The sequence below is a fragment of the Mchenga conophoros genome, linkage group LG23 (genome assembly GCF_057382185.1).
Source record: "Mchenga conophoros isolate Kocher_MC1m ecotype Shallow Benthic linkage group LG23, M_conophoros_male_GT1.1, whole genome shotgun sequence".
Taxonomy (NCBI): Eukaryota; Metazoa; Chordata; class Actinopteri; order Cichliformes; family Cichlidae; genus Mchenga; species Mchenga conophoros.
In genome coordinates, this window is record NC_140547.1 from 42,532,223 (window position 1) to 42,554,304 (window position 22,082).

The 22,082-nt window shown below is 41.9% G+C and overlaps 1 long non-coding RNA gene across 1 annotated transcript; it reads left to right on the forward strand.

Annotated features, from left to right (window-relative positions):
- The first annotated feature begins 94 nt into the window (after nt 1-94).
- Nucleotides 95-2,738, forward strand: LOC146547943 (uncharacterized). The gene is made up of 2 exons (XR_014890674.1): nt 95-192; nt 2,570-2,738. It is a non-coding gene; the product is annotated as an uncharacterized LOC146547943 (long non-coding RNA).
- The last annotated feature ends 19,344 nt before the right edge of the window (nt 2,739-22,082 follow it).

Consider the following 22,082-nt stretch of genomic DNA (forward strand, 5'->3'; position numbering starts at 1 on the left):
GGGAAGTCCGGATCCCTGGAAGCAAATGAGGGATGGCTCAAGACTTTTGCACAGTGCTGTACATGTCATGTTCCCTGTTTTATAGCTCAGCTCAAACTGACACGTTCTCACTAACTGCTTCTCATTTTCTCCACAGTAAACTTTGACCACTTCCAGATACTGCGGGCCATCGGGAAAGGAAGCTTTGGAAAGGTAATGCAGCCTCCATTTTTCACGCCACTTGTATATTGTTTGCCCTTAATTACCCACCACGGTCGTCATCTCTAAAGAATCAGTGCAAGCGAAGCGAAATGTGCTGGGATTACACTTTAGTTCTCGTGTGCTGCTGTTATTTAATAACAGTTATAAATGCAGCTTCTGTAATTATTTCTATAAAGTCAGTTAGAGGAGAGCCGATTTCTATTTCATCTCACTCAATCTAGGTGGGAATTTTGACCCCACGTCTCAATTTAATTACACAGCAGCAAAATTCTGCGGCTCTATTTGTCATCGCGCTCAACGGTTGGGCTGAAGGCAGGAGGAGAACTTAGTGTGTGTGTGATACACAATTGGGGCTGCAGAGATTGGAATAGTTTACCTTCATTTGAAATATCACTGCCCTGTGCACATTGTCGGCTTTAAAATTCAAACTTAAAGAGTTTGTAAGTAAACTGGCTGAGATGAGACAGACGATGCACCGGGTCCTCGTCTGAGTGCTGGCTTTCAGTTGTGCTGTTTCTCTTGCCCAGCCATGCACACACAGACACTGTGCTACACTTACACAGTGAGACAGATGCTCACAGAGACGTCCAGATACATTTTGTCCTTGCTGGAGGTCATCTTGTGTTTTTTGGCCCACTGTGGCCTCACACCGAGCTCCTGCTGTTTTTTGAACACTTTAACAGCACCAGTCTTTAGCTTCCTGTTGAACACACTTAAGTGGGGGAGGTGTTATTATTAGTGGTAAATGATTTGTGTATTTGTTGGATGCACCTCAGAGCAACAGGAAACATGACACGACACGCTCCAGTAACCTGCAGTCTTTACAGTGAGGACACACAAACATTAACCCTCTGCTCCTTACAGAAACTCTCTAAATCCTGTAAGTTTCTTGACTGCCACTTGGAAAGTTGAAACTTCAGCTCCCTCCACAGATTTTCTACATTACTGATGTCTGGAGACTGACTAGACCACTCCGTGATCTTATAGCACTTCTCCACTAGTACATACTCAGATCAGCTTGCTGTGACTCATTTTCCATTACAATCAAGTACCACCTAATGTGCGTGGGGTCATTACAGCAAAGCGGCCCGATGTCCATGTTGTCATTTATGAGCAACACGAATGCCACAACAAAGGAAGACGTCGCAGCGATGATGTATCTGTGGCTTTTTGTCACACTTGGAAACCACGGTGTTGTGCAGCTATTTGCCTTGTTGCAGGGTTTTAAAAAAACTGCAGTTTTGATTTTAGTGAAAGACAAAAGCCAATCCGTGGCCTGCAGTCTGACGATGTCACATTTCCTGACTGTTTGGAACCCCGACTAAGTCGTCCTGTAGCCCACATCATAATGTTTCCATCTCTCTGCTTGACTGCGGGGATGCTATTTTTTGCATCACACTCCTATTTCAAAAGGTCAGTTAAAGCCACATAATTTCGTTTCATCTCCCCACAGCACTTTCTCCAAAGTCTTCCCTGAATCATTTAGATTTTCACTGGCACTTGAGATGGGCCTATACATGTTTCTCCTTGAACAGGTAGCTACCCTATGTTAGCCTAGCTTTCTATCACTGATGCTCTGTGTGTATGCTGCTGCCTCTCGTCTCGTGTTACTTAAAAAATTAACCCCACAGCTTCAATAACCGTATCTAAAAATCTCTCAGTGAAAGTTACGGTTGAAGGTTTGGAAACATTTTGGGGTAGCCAGTGTTAAATAGAGACAGGGCCACATTCTTTATCTAGTCATTGTAATGAAAGAAGCACATTAAAAACTATATGAGAGTTTGCTTTTAACAAGCATGTAATGACTCTACTTAAAAACTGAAAGTAGCATTTTGTGGATGTTTTCCCTGCTGCCCGATCCCATCAGTCTCTTAAAGCATCATTTTTTATGCGCCCTGGTGTGACAGAGGTTTCATGGCGCTACAGGTTACCTGAGCACATCAGGTATATTACGGTTGAAAACGAGTGCCCGGCCTTCCAGTGGGTGTTCGACCCCTCGTGCACAGCTCAGGAGTCTAAACGACCCAGCAGTTATGGACATGTGTGTTTTTGGTGTGCTGTCCCTCCTTCTCCCTGCTTGCAGGTGTGTGTGTGTGTGTGTGTGTGTGTGTGGATGCCGGCGTTTCTGAGAGCACCTGTTTACAGGCACCTTCAGGCCTGGTGGGTGTGGCCCTGCCAGGTGGTTGGCCACACCTGAAGACCATCACACAGCTGATCAAGCCTTGTCGGAGGAGCTACTTAAGAATGCGGTGGCGCTCTCTCTGACGCTGGATCATTGCGTGACTTCACGTTAGTCTCTCGGCCAGTCAGTACGGATAGTCTGCCGCATTGTATGTGTCTTACGGCTGCCTGTTTGTTATCTCCCCAGGAGAAGCGTGGAGACGAGAGGGCAGCGAGCACGGGGTGCTCAGACACTGAGGAGCGGAGACAAGGAACACTAGCACTGGGAAGAGGACATTTCACGGGAGTCGGGAACGCACTGCGGATTTATTGTTATTTTCCATTCACTGTAAATAAACGCACTGCTTGCATTCAGAGCTCCGTGCCTGGCTCCTCCTTCCTCACATCCCCACGGTTGACGCTGGACAACCGTGACAAATAGCTGTTCTTAGATTCATTATTAGTTCAACATTGACAAATAGTAGTTGACTAATATCAGGAGCCAAAAAGAAAACAAAAAACAAACTAAATAAATATTTCAGACGCTGAAAATAAATTATTACGGTTGTTTAAATTTGCTGTCAGCAAGTTAGGTCTAATACATGTAGTCAATCTAATGAATCAATATTACATGTAAAAAGTACAGAACTGAAAAGAAAACTAAAATATAACGGTAAATGAACTGGTTCTTGTATAAAACCTTTCTACTCTCTACAACTTGCCTCATTCATGCACTCACTTTTTTCTATGCTTTTTCTCTGTAAGTGCTTTCTATCTAACATTAATACGCATTCATCCTCCCGATGGATGCATCGGAGAGCAACTTGGGGTTAGCATCTTGCCCAAGGATATTTGGCATGCAGGCTGGAGCAGAGGGGCATTGAACCAGTAACTTTCTGATTAGTAGGTTTCCTGCTCTACCTGAGCTACAGACACCCCAATTTGTGGTGTTCTGGAAACAACACGTTCTCATCCCAACAGGTAACGATGCTATGTGACAAATCATCGGTATGTGTAAATGTGTTTTTTATTCTGATCATGAATCGCTTTGTAAAACAAGACCTGATAGGGTCAAGGTTAAAGTTATGGTTAGAGTTAATGTTAGGGATAGGGCTGGAATGGACGGCTGGAGCCTCTCCTCCAAGTGTGTGTTACTGCCGCCATCAGCATTCTGTTGTATGCTTTTCTCTGTAAGCGCTTCGAGCCTGTACTTTTTTGCTTTAGCTGAGTAATGAAGTTGAATCAGTACTTTAACTTTCACTGGAACAATAGTATTTTTACTTCTACTTAAGAATGTCTGATCTTTTGCCAACTCTGGCTGTCTCTCAGTCTTGGAATACCCACTTGTTGTCCAGCGGTGTCCTGGGAATATGGGAACTAGACAGACTGGGGAAACAATGGGAGGAGACACAAAGGTGGAATCACTTTTACCATCTTTGATGTATTTGCTGGTCGTCTTATTTCTTCTATTTTGCAAGCACAGTGTTGCAATCATTGTCTTTGTGGTACAATGACACAGGTAGAATGCAGGTGTTTTCATGTAACACGATGCCAGAAAGATGAGTAATGTGTTTTGAAGAGAAGATAAAACATCATGTTTGAACAAAGATAAGCAGCAGACACGTCTGTGTGTGAGTTATACAGGTTCAGTAAGAAGGTAATATGTCTGCAGAATTTGTAATTCTTATGAAGATATTGCTTGTACAATAAACAAAATCCCTTTAACTTCTTCTTCTGGAGAGTGTCTTTATATATTTAGTCATTTATTTAGCCTTTATTTAGTACTAACTCTAGTCGGGGATATATATCAGAGTTTACTTTCAGATATGAGCATTGTGTTTCCTGTGGATGAATGAATGAATTATTTATTTATGTATTTTTTGAAAGACTGGCTCATGTAAAATCTCTGAAAGTATGACACAGCTCTCCTGTTACACTTTATGGACTCCTGAGCTTCACCATGAGGGCCTGTCTTTATTCACTGAAATCCACTTTTATAATGAATTCACAGTAATCACTGACACCTTCAGAGCATTACATTCATTAAAGACGTCTTCTACACCTACTCTTCCAGACGACCGACACATACTTCAACCACTGCAGGTTAACCAGCCACTCATCAGTAAAGCAAAAACTAAATGTAAATGTCCTCATGTGGAAAAGACTGAAACACAACTCCCACATATCACTAATGTAACAGATCCATTTAGGGAGAGTGAGAACACTAGGCTGGATGTGTTTTAATGCAGGAACATTCATCATGTCTTGAGTTCAACAAATCATTTACATTGAATATGTGAGCTGGATGGTTACACAATACAATGTGATTGTCAACAATAACTGCAATGAACGCTGGTTTGAGGGCGGAGTCAAGGAGGCCATTTACGTGAAAAGGGAAAGACCCTCTCTGAATCAAGGAGGGGGCCTAAGGGTACATCTGTCACCATCTTACAATACGAAGCTGTAAAAAAGTAATTATAAAAAAGCATTTTTGTAGCTGAATGTTACTGGATAGCTGTTTCATCTGTAACACATCAAAATAACCTGCTAAGGTTTAATAGGCTATAAGGAACACACTCACTTCCTGAGCCCTGGGCAATAAGAGACGTTTTGTGTTTTATAATTTATTGATATGTTTGATCCTTTCTGACCTGCGTTAATGAAGCAGTCATTAGAGCACCATGTCCGCTATAATAGTTCTGTAGTTTGATGCTTGAGTCGTTGCAGACTTGTTGAAACTCCCTCACCCGTCAAAGCAGCGTCTTTGTTATTGGAGTCCAGCAGATGGCAGTGTTTCACTGTCTGACGGCTGTCTGAAGCTTCAGCTGGTTTATCCGTTTGCTATGTTTGCCATGTTACAGTGGGGAGGAAAAACTCCGTTTTAACAGGAATATCTAGACATGAGTGATTACTGCAGTGGGGCACTATCTGTGCTATCTATAAGAAATGTTAGCAACAATAAAACTCTGAGGATCAGGGCTCCATTTCACTCCAGTGTTCAGTGGCATTTTAAAAGAGTGAATACCGACGCTGAATGTCTTTGTAAAGCAAAAGCACTTTGTTAGCCTTTACAGAGCAAAGCTATGGATCAATGTGCAGTGAAGAAAAATCCAGGTGGCCAGTCTGTCCTTTCCTAACCAATCACAGAGCTCCTTACATTGTTGCGCTGGAGAATAACTAAATATAATATAAAGATGATATTGAAAATAATCTTTTGTAGAGTCACTACTTAGTGGGCAGAGGACAGTTATCACTTTGCTGGATGCTTTAAAGTCACATGTTCTGTATTTGCAGATTAACAGGATATTAACAGATTAACAGCTTTCATTAGACTTCATATGATAATCAACAGTGAAGTGTTTCTCTTTCAGTGTTTATTCTTGCTCATTGAATGGTCTCTGTTCAGATAATATGCTGCACTCATCTCATGTTTCTTTAAATACGGCATCACTTGTCCAGCTGTCAAACTCTGAAAGAGTTACAGTTTCACCACTGAGCACTTTGAATGGTTATTCTTTTATTTAAAAGCACTTATTCTAGCTGCATCATCAATACGACAAAAACTGTGACTTCAACAAAAATGTATCTAAAAATATTTAGGGGGAAATGTTCCTACACCCCTCATGTAAACGTTACACCTCCAAAAGGGAGAAATAATCAGAATAAGGCGTAATCATTGTCTTGATAATAATGACCATGAAAATGAAACTAGGCCTACCTTTAGTTCAGCACACTCAGTGTTGCATAAAGACATGCGAACATGCCATCATCCATTCTGGAGCCTACTTTTAAAAAGAGCGAGCTGTTTATTCTGGCTGAGTAGCAAACAGAACCAACCATGACAACCTAAACTGGGAAAACACTCGGAAACCTTGAACACTGGGAATATGGAGACACAGGGGGTAGGTGAACAGGCACTCTGACAAAGGACAGAGGAAAACAGATACAGTATAGACACTGAGGGGTGATCAGGGAGTGGACAAACATGGGAACACAGACTAGGATTATCAAAATAAGACAAGAAGTAGCACGAACACAGAGACTGAGATAAGGACACATGAGCTTGACACTAAGATGGAAATAAACAAACATGGGAACACACGACGGACTGAGGAGACAAGGACAACACACAAAGAGAGGGACACTGGAAACAGGTAAAGGAGACAAAAACCCAGAGACAGCACTAAGACACAAAGAGAGGGAGACACAAGACGGGCTGGGGACACTAAGGGGACGCCGAGGACAGAACACAGAGACGAACTCTATGACAGACGTTACGTGACAACAAGACTGACATCCACAGGAGACACTGAAAAAAACAATAATCAGAAAATTCACGAATGCAGGAAAAGTAAACTAGGAAACTTCAGTCAGTATAAGAACACAACAATAATGATGAAGCAACATTCAAAAGTCCACCAACACAAAACACTGGGACAAAGACCCAGAACCATGACACACAGACACTGACAGTGTTCTTGTTAATGCTCTGCCTCCTCTGGATCTTTAGTTAGCTAAAGTGGACTGCAGTCTTTCATTTATTGATATCATTAATAGTTTACCCATATTAGACTCTTTAGTCCACCTGAATCAAACATAACAACATGTTACAAGCTGTTTTACTGCTTCGAGTGTCTCAGATCTCATGCAAGCAAGTGGCTGGCTCAGTGAATGTTAATTTAGCACATGTTATATCTCTGTTCAGATATTATGTTGTACTCATTTTTTCCTTTATTCAAATAACAGCAGTTATTGTTCATTTAATCAAACGCTGCTCAATCATCCATGTAACGAAAACTTTGATTCTCTTCATCTGGATGTAATGTTTTCAGAATCAACTTTTTTGGGAGCTGCAAAGCAGTTTCAGCTCAGAGCACCGTTCATGTTCACTTTTGCACCACTTATTGAAGCTGCATCATCATTTCCATCGAAGCTGTGTGTTGACACAGCTTCTTCTGTCATTGCATCCTCTTGTTTTTTTTCTTGCTCTTGGCCTTTGTCTTTGAGCCAGAGAGATGGAGGTCCATGGCGTCATGTAAAACTACTTTGAAATTCTGACCATTTGATAATAAATTGTGAAAATGTATAATTTGAACATATTTGTTTTCACTCAGCACTACAAGCTGTATGTTCTTGCTTTTGAGCCCCGCACTCCCTCCTTTTTCCAATTCGTTTACTTCTCATTAGCACTCAGGGATCTGCACAGCTTAGGAGTCGCTGGCTGTCCCCTCTGTGACCTTCCCCAAACTGCAGCTTAAATTCATGCTCAAGCCATCTGCCATTATCTACTAAAAATGCTATCAAACCTAAAAAAAGGATGCGGTCTCAGCTGGTGAAATTGCATTATACACCGCTTTGAGGCAACTGTAGATAATTCATTTATCATTATTCAACATTGACAAATAGTAGTTGACTAATATCAGGAGCCAAAAGGAAACAAAAAAAAAACAACAACCCCAAACTAAACTAATATTTCAGATGCCGGAAAAAAATGATTACAGTTGTTCAAATTTGCTGTCACCGAGTTAGGTGTGATACATGTACATCAATCTTACATGTAAAAAGTAGAAAACTGAAAGTAAATCTGAAATATAAAAATGAACTGGTTCTTATATAAAACCTTTCTACTCTCTACAACTTGCCTCATTCACCCAATCGCTTCTTTTTTTTCCTCTGTAAGTGCTTTCTATCTAACATTAATACGCATTCATCCTCCCGATGGATGCATCGGAGAGCAACTTGGGGTTTGCATCTTGCCCAAGGATATTTGGCATGCAGGCTGGAGCAGAGGGGGATTGAACCAGTAACTTTCTGATTAGTAGGTTTCCTACCTGAGCTACAGACACCCCAATTTGTGGTGCTTTGGAAACAACACGTTCTCATCCCAACAGGTAACGATGCTATGTGACAAGTCATCAGTATGCGTTTGGAGGCATGAGAGCCGTTTGGAATGAATCTATACATGTGTAACGGAGCGGAAAGGCTGATTTTATTTCCACAGTGTCGTTTTTTAAAGGAAGGAAACCTTCCTCCAAACAGACAGAGCAGTGGAGCCGCCAAGGGAAAGCACACGATTAAAAAAAAACTGTATAATTAAAATATAATTTATTATATTTAAATAGTTAAAAATGCAAAATGAATTAAAACAACCTTGGCCAAGGGGTAACACAATAAAAAGCAATATTTAAATAGTTAAAAATGCAAAATGAATTAAAACAACCTTGGCCAAGGGGTAACACAATAAAAAGCAATAAAACACAACATCAACAGTCCAGTGGCATCCGCCACGATATAAAAGTCCAAACGGTGCAGAAACCAATAGGATTGTCGCCGTCCTGTCGGCCTCTTCATTCTGATGCCAACTAGAAAAAGGAGAGAGGGCCAGCGGCAGTCACCATTCTTAAATTCCACTGGAGGTTCGTCTTAGACGGGATGAATCGGGACTTACCCCAGATGGGCAGAGCTCCTAACTCCGCCCACCACTGTGTTGTGCTTCACACGCGTAGCCATAGACTCGCCGTCCCGGGGACATAAGGCGCCATCCCGCTGCCTCTCTATCCCCTGCCGTGGGCCTCTCTCGGCGAGGAGCTACCTCCCGTCACCACCAGCACAGACCTCTCCGCTCAGCTCCGATCACTCCCTCCAGTGCGCGGTCGTCCGCGATCTCTGGTCTCGTTCTCCTTTGCCGCACGCCTTGGCCAGCTGCCTATAGCCGGGCCTCTGTGCCGCTCTGCGCGGCCGTCGCCCACACCGGTTACCATGCCATGTCTCGCCCCCTCTCAAGCCTTCTCTCAAGCTTTTTCTCCCCCCCGCTGCTCTATGGTCTGCCAGGCCCTCTTATTGGCCTCTCTGGGATCTCTCGCAGGTGTGATCAGTTTACTATCAGGTAGGGGCGGAGTCTTTCCAGGACAATTTGACAGTATAATGAAAACATACAACAACATAACCACTGCACAAAACATGACCAATACATGCAATATAAAAACTAAGTAAATAAACTTCATATTAAAATATTAAAAAGGTAAAACAACAAAACATGCAAAACTTAAATAACTTGTCCCTTTCCACCCCGTGACACATGTAAATGTGTTTTTTGTTCTAATCATGAATCGCTTTGAAAAACACTACCTGATAGGGTTAAGGTTAAAGTTATGGATAGAGTTAATGTTAGGAGCCTCTGCTCCAAGTGTGTGTTACTGCTGCGAGCAGCGTTCGGTTGTTTTCAAATGGGAATCTGGAGCATCTCATAAGGATGCGGAAAGATACCTTTCACGTTACTATGAGATGCCTCAGGCCATGACAAACTTTTGGTATGTTATAAGAACTGAGGGCAGCTGTATTTGGGCCTTTATTGGCTACAGAGATTCATTAGAGGTAAGGGTAAGGAAATGTGGCTTCCAGTAATTGTCCTGAACATACACCTGAGAAAACTTCAAAATCAGAAAAAAAAGCATCAAAGTAATCTTAAAATGTGTAATGTGCTTGTTACTCTGCTACAACTGGGATCATGTACCGCATAAAAAGACTAGATAGTCTATGTGATGTGGATGCTAGAGCGAAAGCCATGGTTGATATTTGACCTTGTAGTATTTTATAGTTTCCTTCCTGGAGCCAAATAGAGAAACAAATGAAGGCCCCAATTGCAAGAAGATGCTAGCATAAAACAAGCAATATAAAGACAACATATTCTGATCAAATAGCGCTGCAGTCATTGTCTTCATACTGGTAGTGATGATGCATTTCTGATAAATGCCTGTAAAAGAAAGACTAACCATATATGGTGCTCAGTGGTGAAACTGCTTTGTAAGTTCCTTACAAACCATTTTATACTGATTAAAAAACCAGAAATGAGAATGCTATATCTGAGCAGAGATAAGCAACAGACAGCTGTGAAAGTAAGATATTCAAATTCACTGAGCCAAAGACGCAGCTACAGAACTCATGACTCAAGAGTTTGCAAAATATATCCTTTCAAGAAACAAAGTTAAAAATGAGCTTATTGTTCATTATGATAGCGAGCGATATTCCACAGGGCATTGACAGATCCAAACCACTTCACACTTCACACACTTTAGAATTAATCCTGAACAGCTCACCACAACATTGTTTTCTCCACGGGATCTGCACACAGGAAAATAAATAATGATGGGACATACTGAACATTTGTGGAGAAATCCAGTACGTTTTTTATGAAGCACGTATCAAGGCTTGCTTATTTAAGAGTGAGTAATGTCTCTGATAAGAAAATTATTAGAGTCTTGCTGTTTCAGAAAGTGGTTTGAGTGCTGGTGTGATTAATGACCATATACAGTGGTCCCTGGTTTATCGCAGGAGTCACTGATAGATGAAATCCATGAAGTAGCCAACTTTATTTTTTACAATTATTATAGATGTTTTAAGGCTGTAAAACCCCTCACTACACACTTTATACACTTTTCCCAGGCAGGCATGAACATTTTCACACTTTTCTCTCTTGTTTGAACACTCTCAAAGTCTTGTAGAAAAATAAGTCCAGTGTTATAGAAGGAAACCAAAGGCACCCGCCGGTGACGATGTTTTGTCGACATTGTTGTGTTTGTTGGGGAGAAAACTTACAAACATACAGTACAGCACGTCAGAGTCACACTGCTAGCGATCGAAGCTTTATGTAAATTTGACCAGCTGAACGCATTCTGTACTGTACAGGAGACACAACACGAGATTGATTGACAATGGTCTAATTGTCTACAGCCAGTCAGGACGCAGAATACAATGCACTTAAAAAAATAAATAAAAAATGCAACAAAAAAGAAAAAATCAGCGAAACAGTGAGGGACCACTGTATGTGCTATTGGATCCCTGCAAAATTCTTCTGCTCATGTTGGAGATTCACCTTTTTCACCTCTTTTTGTGTGTGTGCCAAGCAACTGGGGTACAACAACACCTAATCTATATAATCTAAGCAGAGGTGCATCTATCCAAATCTTTACAGGCTTTCTGTGGGATACCCTTAAACCCCTGCCTACTTAGTACCACGTGAAAGGGTTTTTCTCCAGAGATGGAGAGGTTATTACCAAAAAGAGAAACCGGCTGAGCCAAGGCACAGCGGAAAAAATATTATTTTTAATTAAACTTTATTTTTATAGAACCAAATCACAAATGTGCTTTATATTGTACGATAAAACCCTACTACAAGGACAACAGAAGACCCAACAATTATATGAACCCCTATGAGCAAGTAGGGTGACACACAAGCAGGTAGGGATGGCATTCTCAATATCACTTATCAATATGATTCTCTTATTGATTCTTATTGGGTTGTAACTGGCTCCACGTTGAGATCTACAACCATCTCTAAGCAGCATATTAAAGGCATTACATTCATGCAGATGAATTGCATGCTGTGGGTCAAATGTTTGTGCATGTTGGAGGCATCGCCCGTTCTTATAGAGTTCAATACTGGGGAAACATGAACCTAGTCAAAAAAGTAATGCATTACACAGAACAGTGTTCTTAAAAGTATTGCAATGCATTATTTACACATTACATCTGTCATTTTTTACAGTGTGGTATGTTGGAGCAGCAGTTTATCGGCAGCTGAGAGGAAGAGGTTGGATAAACTCATCAGGAAGGCCAGCTCTGTTCTGGGATGCACCCTGGACCCAGTGCAGGTGGTGGGAGACAGAAGGACTCTGGCCAAAATAACATCTCTGATGGACAGAGTCTCCCACCCCATGCATGTAGATGTTGCTGAACTGCAGAGCTCCTTCAGTGAGAGACTGCTGCATCCTAGATGCATGAAGGAGCGTTTCCGCAGGTCCTTCCTCCCTGCAGCTGTCAGACTGTACAATCAGAACTGCTCCCAACAAACATAGATGTTTACATCAATGCTGTAACTGCAATAAGTTAGTTAATTAACCAATTCGCACTACAACCTGGTTTGCCTCTTACCTGTAATTATTTTTATTTAATTTAATAACTGTACAGTACTCTCTGTTTATAGTAACCATTGTCCTTAATGTAAATATGTAAGAAAAATTGTGTATGTTTCTGTTCTGTGTCCTGTGTACTGTTTGTTTGTATATTTGTCTTTTTGGCTGCTGTTACAACCAAATTTCCCCTTGTGGGACAATTAAAGGATTATTCTATTCTATTCTACTTTTGTGTTACTCTGTAAAATAGCTGAAACACATTGTCACATTATAACCAGTAACAGTATAAACCTTAGGAAACAGTCCCACACACCAACACAAATCCCGGTCCTAATGAGGACACACATGAACTTTCTCTTAGTATTTAGGTATGAACACAATGTAACAATGAAAGCCAGCCTTTAAAGCGATCGCCACAGTGATTCTACTTTGGAAACACGAACAGGTAGAAATGGAGGCGTCAAGCCTGATCGTTCAACCTGATTGTTTGGCCTGCAAATATGCAAGAAAACTTTTTTTTTCGTAAAACAGTAGAAAAGCCAGCTATGAGTGACAAACTACATTTGCGTGATGCTGTGGTCATGTTGCATTAAGTTTCTGAAACACAAACAGAGAAGTGGTACATTTTCTTAGAACTGGTGCACTGGTGATGTAGGTGATAATTTAAATGATTACATAAGGCGGTGCTGCTGAAATGTATAAAAATGAAAGTGACAAGAACCAAGTGTTCTTTGTTCCAGTTTGACTGACTTGAACGTAACAGCGTGTCTCAGCTACACTCTGCTCATCTCGAGTCTTCGCTCCTCATTTGGTAAGAATGTTTTGTTTGTACAATAAAAATATTTAATTCTCAACAGGCTCATGTTCTACACCTCCAAGGAAGTATAACAACCCTCGCTCCTGCCACACTTTACCTACTTTTACAATCCAGACACGGGCTTAAAAACATGCTGACATTATCTGGGTTCTGTGAGCACACAAATCCTGCATAAGCTACATGCATGTACAGTTTGAGACCAGTCTTTATGTTAGATAATCTTTCATTTTCATTCACACTGACTATCAGATGTTGCCTATTCAGTCATGTATTTGATTTATTGTAATCTTTCGCCAGCTTCAGAGCCTTTCACCTGCTGCTCCACACGACCCACTTGTGCCTGAACCGCTGCAGGTTAACCAACCAACCAACCAACCAACCAACCAACCAACCAACCAATGAAGCAAAAATAAGGTAATCTCATGCTGGATGCCTTTTAGTGCAGCAAAGGTCGTGAGGTTCTTGAGTTGAGTTTTATTCGTTTTCAGATGTGCAGTACAGATTTGTTATTACAGACCAAGCCACAATACACGAGGAGATGTGAGGAAAGCTTCCAGCGTTTACATTTATGATGATTTCATGTCCGAGTCGACGTTTAAGTTCTTGCAAATTGTTTCATTGTGTGATGTAAAGATTTCTGGCTGGCGATCAGTTTGTGAAAAGACAAAATCAAAATTCTAATGTGTCTCACTATAAGACATTTAGATTCAACAGCAATTTAAGACTCGGCCCCTTAGTTCCAGTAAAAGATACTCTTAATGCTTCTACACACCAAAACACTTATGATACGTTCATGCTCCATAGTCTGTGGGAACAGTTTGGGGATGGCCCCTTCCTGTTCCAACGTCACTGCACACCAGTGCACAAAACAAGATCCATAAAGACATGGATGAGCGAGTTTGGCCTGCACAGAGTCCTGATCTCAACCTGAAAGAACTGCTCATAAATAGAGCAGAGACTGCAAGTTAATGTGTGAGATCAGTGGCTGACCTCATAAATTCCCCATACACTCCTAAACGCTGTGGAAAGCATTTACAGGGAGGTCGACATCATATGGATTAAAAATAGGATGTAATTCAAGTTTATATGTGTGTGTGAAAGCAGAGGAACAGAATCTTTTGGCAACATAGTGTATGTAACAGTAGAATATGAATGAAGGGGAAGGAGTGTATGAGAAGTCCCTGAGCACCCAAAGACAAAAGCAAAGTAACTAAGCAATCATTCAGCAGCTGATCCGACGCTTCTTGCTGGGCTTGAAGCCAGAATAGGAGCAGGCTCAACAGGAGAGGGCTGGGTGATAGTTGAAGCCTCTGCTTCCTGTTAGATTTGTATTGTTGGATTGTCATTTATGCTTAGAAATATATATTTATATATGCTTAGAAGTATATATTCATTTGTAGATTGAAAGAATGTCTCATCCTAGGAGGTCTGTAACAACTCTGTGTAGCATGAAGAGGGGGGTGCGTTCACTCCTCTTCAGAGAGACACTTGGCTCCAGGCAGGTCTCCCTCATGCATGAGTAACACAAAGAACTTTGCCTACTTGTGTCTTGATTTTTGCTGTGTAGTAAACTGTGGTTTATGCTACAAACCTATCACTTCCCATTCTACTTTAGGAACCACAAGTTAGCATGTAGACTCAAATTTATTACATATTTGTTGCAATAATTTGTGCTTTTTCTGGATAAAATTCTCAATCAGAATATTGTTTCTGTTTTTTCTTCACCAGGTAATAATGAGGATCCTGTTTATCTGTTTGCTGCTCATTGCCACTGAGAGTTCAACGCTTGAAGAAGACGGCTATGGCCAGTTTAGAAGACAGCACATAAACGCCAAGATGACTGCAATGGATTGTGATACGGTTATAAGAAGGAAACAGATCTACAATGTTGACAACAGCTGTAAAGATACCAACACGTTCATCCTTGATTATCCAAGTGAGATCAAAAACATTTGTGTTGAGGGAAAATTTGATGAAACACTTCAAATGACAAAAAGTCACAAGAAGTTCAAAGTTGTTAAGTGTGAACTAAGGAAGGAGGGAGCCAGAAAACCCAGATGCCAGTATACTGGTAATCTCCTCACTAACAGATATGTTGCAGTTGCTTGTGAAAATAATTTACCTGTACACTTTGCAAGAGACATTCTGGTCTTAGACGGCTAACAACTAGTGTTAAGTATGTTCAGGAAAGCCCCTAATATTATTTTTTCTTTTCTCTTTGGTGGAAGCAAAACTTAGCTGTGAAGACTGTTAACCTGTAGCTAAACACACAATGAATTTGAATCTCTCTAAAACTGCAAAGTAATCACAGAACATCGAACGATTCCTGAAGCTCGTGTTGCTTTGAGTTTGTGGTCCAAAGCATTAACATGTCGTAACAGTAACATGCTGCCACTTGTTCAGTGATTCTGTCATCAGCCATGGCTGGCTTGTGACGCAGTGCCAAAGGTGACTGTGTTTCTGTGATACTTTTACAGTCTGGACGATGTCAATGACTAGTCTCATGATCACACACATTTCACTGAACACACATGAGCTGTTTCTGTCATGAATCGCTGTGCGGCAGGCAGGAGTTGGACCCAAAGTGCAGGACTCACAGACTCAGGGAGGTGAACTCAAAACTCAGCTTTATTTGCTGGCAGGGAAAAAACATACAAACTAATCTAAACTGGGAACTTGGAAAACTCACAGAGAGACACACAGGGAGATCCACACAGCATGAGGGACGACGCGACACTGACTCAGAGAAACACAGGGTTTAAATACACTGGGAAGTAACGAGGGGAATGAGACACAGAAGGAGGGCACAGCTGGGAGAAATCAGGACTGACGAGACAAGCAAAGCAGGACGCATTCACATGAGACACGGACCATCAAAGTAAAACAGGAAGTATCACACAGAGACGCGAACTTGACACAGTGGAGACAGCAACTAAGAAATACAGAGACATAAACCATAAGGCAGAGGTCTAAGAACCAAAATACACAGGGAAATACTCAGCTGGGAACACAAGAGACTAGACTAGAGAGAGTAACAAAAAACCAACCATGAGAACATAATGCACAATGCAGAGTGACAGAAAACAAGAAACTCAAACATGCAAAGACACACAATTACACAGAACAGAGGGGACACAGAGAGACATGAAGGGCAAGGGATCAAAACTAGAAGCCATAGAATAAATCACACACAAGTACAATAATACAAAAATCACAAAGAACTAAAAACGCTGGGTCAGGAGACCCAGGACCGTGACAGTTTCTCTGTCAGTCACAGCAGGAGGAAGACTGTCACTTTTTTGTCTTTTTACCTTTGACTCTGTCATTTCTTTTGGAGCTTAGTAAACAACCTGAACACGCGTTAGCCACTTTTTAGTTTCTTTCTTTGTTTTTAGCAGCATTCCAGGGCTGTGTGCTGCCCAGCAATTTTGTTTTTCAAAGCATGTTTCTTGTGTTTGAGCAATAAAAAAAGTTACTAAAAAAACCATCTGGTTACACGTCATTTTTCTTTATACTACCTGAGCTGGTACATAATAAATACAACAATAAATACTGTACCTTCTACAACACGACTTGTGTAGATGAGTTAGTAATATCTCTCCCGAGCTTGCAGAATTAACTAAATTAAACCACATCCCACTTTTAAAGACAGTAGAAGGCGACCTGGCTAGATGGATTTCTCTACCCATATCACTCATGGGAAGGGTCGCCGCTATAAAAATGATGGTCTTGCCAAAAATAAACTATTTATTTTCAATGATCCTAAATAAGCCATCACAAGATTGGTTCAGATCTCTAGACTCGTATATTTCTAAATTCCTTTGGAAAGATAAATCCCCACGTATCAGCTTAAAAACACTACAAAGGACCAAGGATAAAGGAGGATTAGATCTGCCTAACTTTAATCACTACTTTTTAGCCAACAGGCTTCAGTTCATCTCTAGATGGTTTAAACACATCTTCTTAGATGAAACCTGGATAGATGTAGAACAGGCACTATGTAATAACCTAGAGATTTCAGACCTACCATTTATCAGCTCAAACATCAAACGACATGAATGCTTTAAAAGCATCAATATCAGCTCTTCTCTGACAGCATGGTGGGAGTTTCTAAAATTGACGGCGTCTTCATTAATCCCATGCAAACGTACACCTATCTGGAACTATCCGGACATATTACAAAACAATAACATGATAAACTTTCCAGTTTGGAGTTATAAAGGAATTAAAAACTTGGAACATATATTGGAAGGAACAGACTTTATTTTATTTGACAGACTAGTTACACAATATGGGATCAACAAGAAAATACTTTTGGAATATCAACAAATTAAATCCATAGTAAAAAAAAAGAAATTTAATTCCAGTGAAGCTGAATTACAAACACCACCAAGTGTGGTACAATTTTTTAATCTAACCCCCCCCCCCCCCCCAAAATTATTGTCTAAAATATACAGCACACTTTCTAAAGTAGATGAATCAATATCCCTTCTGATTGCAAAATGGGAAGCAGATTTATCAATCAGCTTAGACCAAATCCTTTGGTCTCAGATATGCTTAAAAACCTTTCAATGGATCAGAAATCCCAGTTTGCCATTAATACAATACAAAATATTACACAGAGTGCACTATACTGGTCATAGGATGTTCAAGATCGGCTATACGTCTTCCAACAACTGCTCACACTGCACAGCAAATACACCGGACAATTATATCCACGCTCTTTGGTTCTGTCCACCAGTTCAGAAGTTTTGGCGCAAGATATGTGACGACTTATCAAAGTGTCTGAAATGTAACATTCCAGCCTCCCCTTTAGTATGCTTGCTGGGCAACTTGGATGAGGTCACTACAGAAATAAACACAGCCCACGTTGTTTTTACGGCCCTATGCATTGCCAAGAAAATGGTCCTCATTAACTGGAAAAATAAAAATAATCTTAATTCTAACCAATATAAAAACCATCTAATAGATCACATTAGTCTTGATACAGCCTCTGCCATCACATTTGATCAATCCCTCTGGACTACTTTGATTGGCTTCATCACCTAGTGGGGGTGGGGGGTCATGGTTTAGTTCTGCCTTCGCTATTGTGGTTGATATGGGGGTCGGGACGGCCTTAGGGCATCTAGGGATTCCCTAGGGACGTTTTCCCTGTGGCCATGACCTGGTAAGGGGCTCTGGTGGCTCTTAGATGGTGTTTTCCTTGTGGCTGCTTACAGCGGAGATGGGGGAGGGTCTGTGCTGGTGGACGTTGGTTACTGGCCTGGTAGCCTGGCTGCCCCTGGGTGGGTCCGGGATGGGCGTGGAGGCTTGGGGGTCTGGGGGTGCTCCGCCCCCAGGCTGGGGCTCTGGCTGGGCCTTGGGGCCTTGGGTCCTGGTTGTTTTGTCGCCGGGGTGGTGCATGGGGGCTCAGCCCCGGAGCGGGGGACCTCTGGTGCATCGGCCTGAATGGAGGGCTCTCTAACTGGTGGGGAGGCTGTTACATCTTTGCAGGAGGTCTCCTCTCTACAGGAGCAGACTCTGCAGGTGGGGGAAAGATATTGGAGAGGTGGAGAATGACTCAACCTGGGTGTCTATTGTCTTGTGTAGTCTGGGAGAAGATTGGATGACGGGGTGGGTGCATTTTTCTCTGCAGTGGGGTCGGGTGGGCTGTCCCGGACTCTGTGGGGCCGGGTGGTGCTGCTGCTGTGGGTCCCGGTCCGGATGGGCCTGGGCCCTCTTGCCCCGGTGGGTTCCAGAGTGTGGGGGTGCCTACTGGGGTCAGCGGGGGAGCTTGGGTGTAAGACTCCACCTCTCTGGGGACATCTCGGGCTCTCCGAGGTGTGGAGACCTCTCCTCCCTCGGCACGCTCCCTGCCGGTGGCTGGTGTTGGTGTGTTGGTGGTTCTGGGGGCGACTGTGGCTCAGGGATTTGGGAAGCCTCGCTTCTGTCAGTCTGCCCCAGGGCAGCTGTGGCTACAACTGTAGCTTGCCTCCACCAGTCTTATGAATGTGAGAGTGAATGAATAGTGGAATTGTAAAGCGCTTTGGGTGCCTAGAAAAACTCTATATAAATGCAATCCATTATTGTTATTCGTTTTGGTGTCTGGGGCGGGGCGCTCATGTATGTACCGACTCACTCCTGGTGGCCGATTGGCGGGGCCTGGCACCTGTGGCCCAGCTAGGCCCCTTACGGGGGGTCGGGTGCCCTCAGGCCTCTCGGCCTGATACCCGGTCTTCTCTGGCACAGCTGGCTGCTGGCAGAGCCCGCGGGCACATCACTGCAACCCCCTCTGGCCTCTGCTCCGTGGCTGCTGGGTGACCTCTCGTTTGGGGCTCTCCTCAGCTCTTCCCAGGAGGGTGGCACGTTGGCCCCCTGGTGGTCCTCCTCGGGTCCTCGTACTCTGGGGCCTCTGGATGTCTGGGGCCTGGATCTCCTCCATACCTGCTTCATGCCCTGGGGGACGGGGCTATGGCTCCCCACACTCCCTAGCAGATCGTTACATGGAGAAACCTTTTGAATACAAGCGTGCTGATCCACACAGGTGTGTACACAGGTGTGCACACAGGTGTTCACAGACACAAACTACACCTTTCTTGGCTGCTGCCTGAAAGCACATTGTGCGCTGTCGATCTTGCGTGCTGTAACATAACATCTAATATTTGGTATCTACTGTTATCTACTGTTAGCTGTTTTATTGTGATGGTGCTATATTTATTATGTTGCTCTTTCTTGTTTGTTTTCTCTTCTGTTTTTTCTTATCTCCATACAGGTGATCCAGGTGTTTTGTTTGTTTTTCTTTTTTTCTTCCCCCCTTTCTCACCGTCTCTTCTCCCCTCTATTTTTTTCTCCCCCTCTCTTTCTTTCATTCTTTCTCCCTGTCCTATCCCCCAGTCATGTCTGTCCCATCTGTAACAACCAAAAATCAAATCAAATAAATATATAATTATAATAAAGGTCAATCAAATGGCCCAAACGCAAGACCGTGATGATCCAATTGGTAAAGTAAAGCCGCTTGGCATCTTTCTTGGCCTTCAGACAACAATTCTGATGGCTAAAGATCCAAACGGGACAGGCAAAAAAAAAAAAAAAAAAGATGAGTCAGTGAAGCAAACTGATCAGCTGTCTTATTGTGTCTTTTGTGTGTTTGGTTTTGTGTATTCAATGAACCGAACGCCGTCTTTACTGCACGAGGGTGTGACCATCCACATCCTTTCATCTGTCCACTGTCAGCCAATAATTTTGTAAAAATCTGGCCAAGTCTTCCAAGCGTGCGTGCTTTTCCTTCTGACCAGATGCAGATTTCTGTACCATCACTTTATTGCCCTTATACTGTTCAGCACACAGTGTATGTGCGCTAAAACAGAAACTGTTTCACTGCTTCTTTGTAGTGGCAGGTTACAAAACATCATAAGATGCTGAGTGGCCATACAAGATGGAATTTGGTTAGCAACAACTCTCTGAGGCCTTTACTGTGAAACACAACGCTGTCTTATCCGGTTAACTTCAAGATTTAATGTGGGATTTTTTTGTAATCCAAGACATAATGCTAGGTCAACTCATGCTTTGAACCTAATCTGCTCCAGAGCAAATCATGTTCCAAATGTGAGATCAACAGGTAGAAAATCACCACCTACTAACCAGTAAGACCGAAAAAGAACAAAATAAATAAAATCCCCGATCCTGGAAGATCCCTCAGACCACTGTGTGCAGAGAGTAGGAGGGTGTAATGTCTTTGTCTTTCCATGATGAGCAACAATAATGAACATAGATTCTCTACAACAACTTTATTGTTTTGGAAGTATTAATATATTATCCCAAAACTTCTACATTTAACCTTTTAATCAGACCAGCAAAAATCTAGTATTGAATTTTAGCAGCAGTCATAAAAAATTATTTGCTAAAAGCATTTTTGCAGCTGAATATTTTAAATTACAGTTAACTTTACTTTTTGGCTGTTTTACCTGTAAGACATTAAAATAACATGCTAAGGTTTAATAGTCTATATGGAATACACTCTGAGGCCTGGGCAGTGTTGTGCTAATAAGAGAAGGTTTGTGTGTGCAGTGAAACAGTAATTTTTTGTATTTCACAATTTATTGATATGTTTGATCCTTTCTGACCTGCGTTAATGAAGCAGTCATTAGAGCACCATGTCCGCTACAATAGTTCTGTAGTTTGATGCTTGAGTCGTTGCAGACTTGTTGAAACTCCCTCACCCGTCAAAGCAGCGTCTTTGTTATTCGAGTCCAGCAGATGGCAGTGTTTCACTGTCATATGACGGCTGTCTGAAGCTTCAATATGATTGTTCGTTTAAATTAGATCGTTTTATACAATAGTTTGTGTTTGCTAGGTTTGCTATGCAACAGTGGGGAGGAAAAACTCCGTTTTAACAGGAATATCTAGACATGAGTGATTACTGCAGTGGGGCACTATCTGTGCTATCTATAAGAAATGTTAGCAACAATAAAACTCTGAGGATCAGGGCTCCATTTCACTCCAGTGTTCAGTGGCATTTTAAAAGAGTGAATACCGACGCTGAATGTCTTTGTAAAGCAAAAGCACTTTGTTAGCCTTTACAGAGCAAAGCTATGGATCAATGTGCAGTGAAGAAAAATCCAGGTGGCCAGTCTGTCCTTTCCTAACCAATCACAGAGCTCCTTACATTGTTGCGCTGGAGAATAACTAAATATAATATAAAGATGATATTGAAAATAATCTTTTGTAGAGTCACTACTTAGTGGGCAGAGGACAGTTATCACTTTGCTGGATGCTTTAAAGTCGCATGTTCTGTATTTGCAGATTAACAGGATATTAACAGATTAACAGCTTTCATTAGACTTCATATGATAATCAACAGTGAAGTGTTTCTCTTTCAGTGTTTATTCTTGCTCATTGAATGGTCTCTGTTCAGATAATATGCTGCACTCATCTCATGTTTCTTAAAATACGGCATCACTTGTCCAGCTGTCAAACTCTGAAAGAGTTACAGTTTCACCACTGAGCACTTTGAA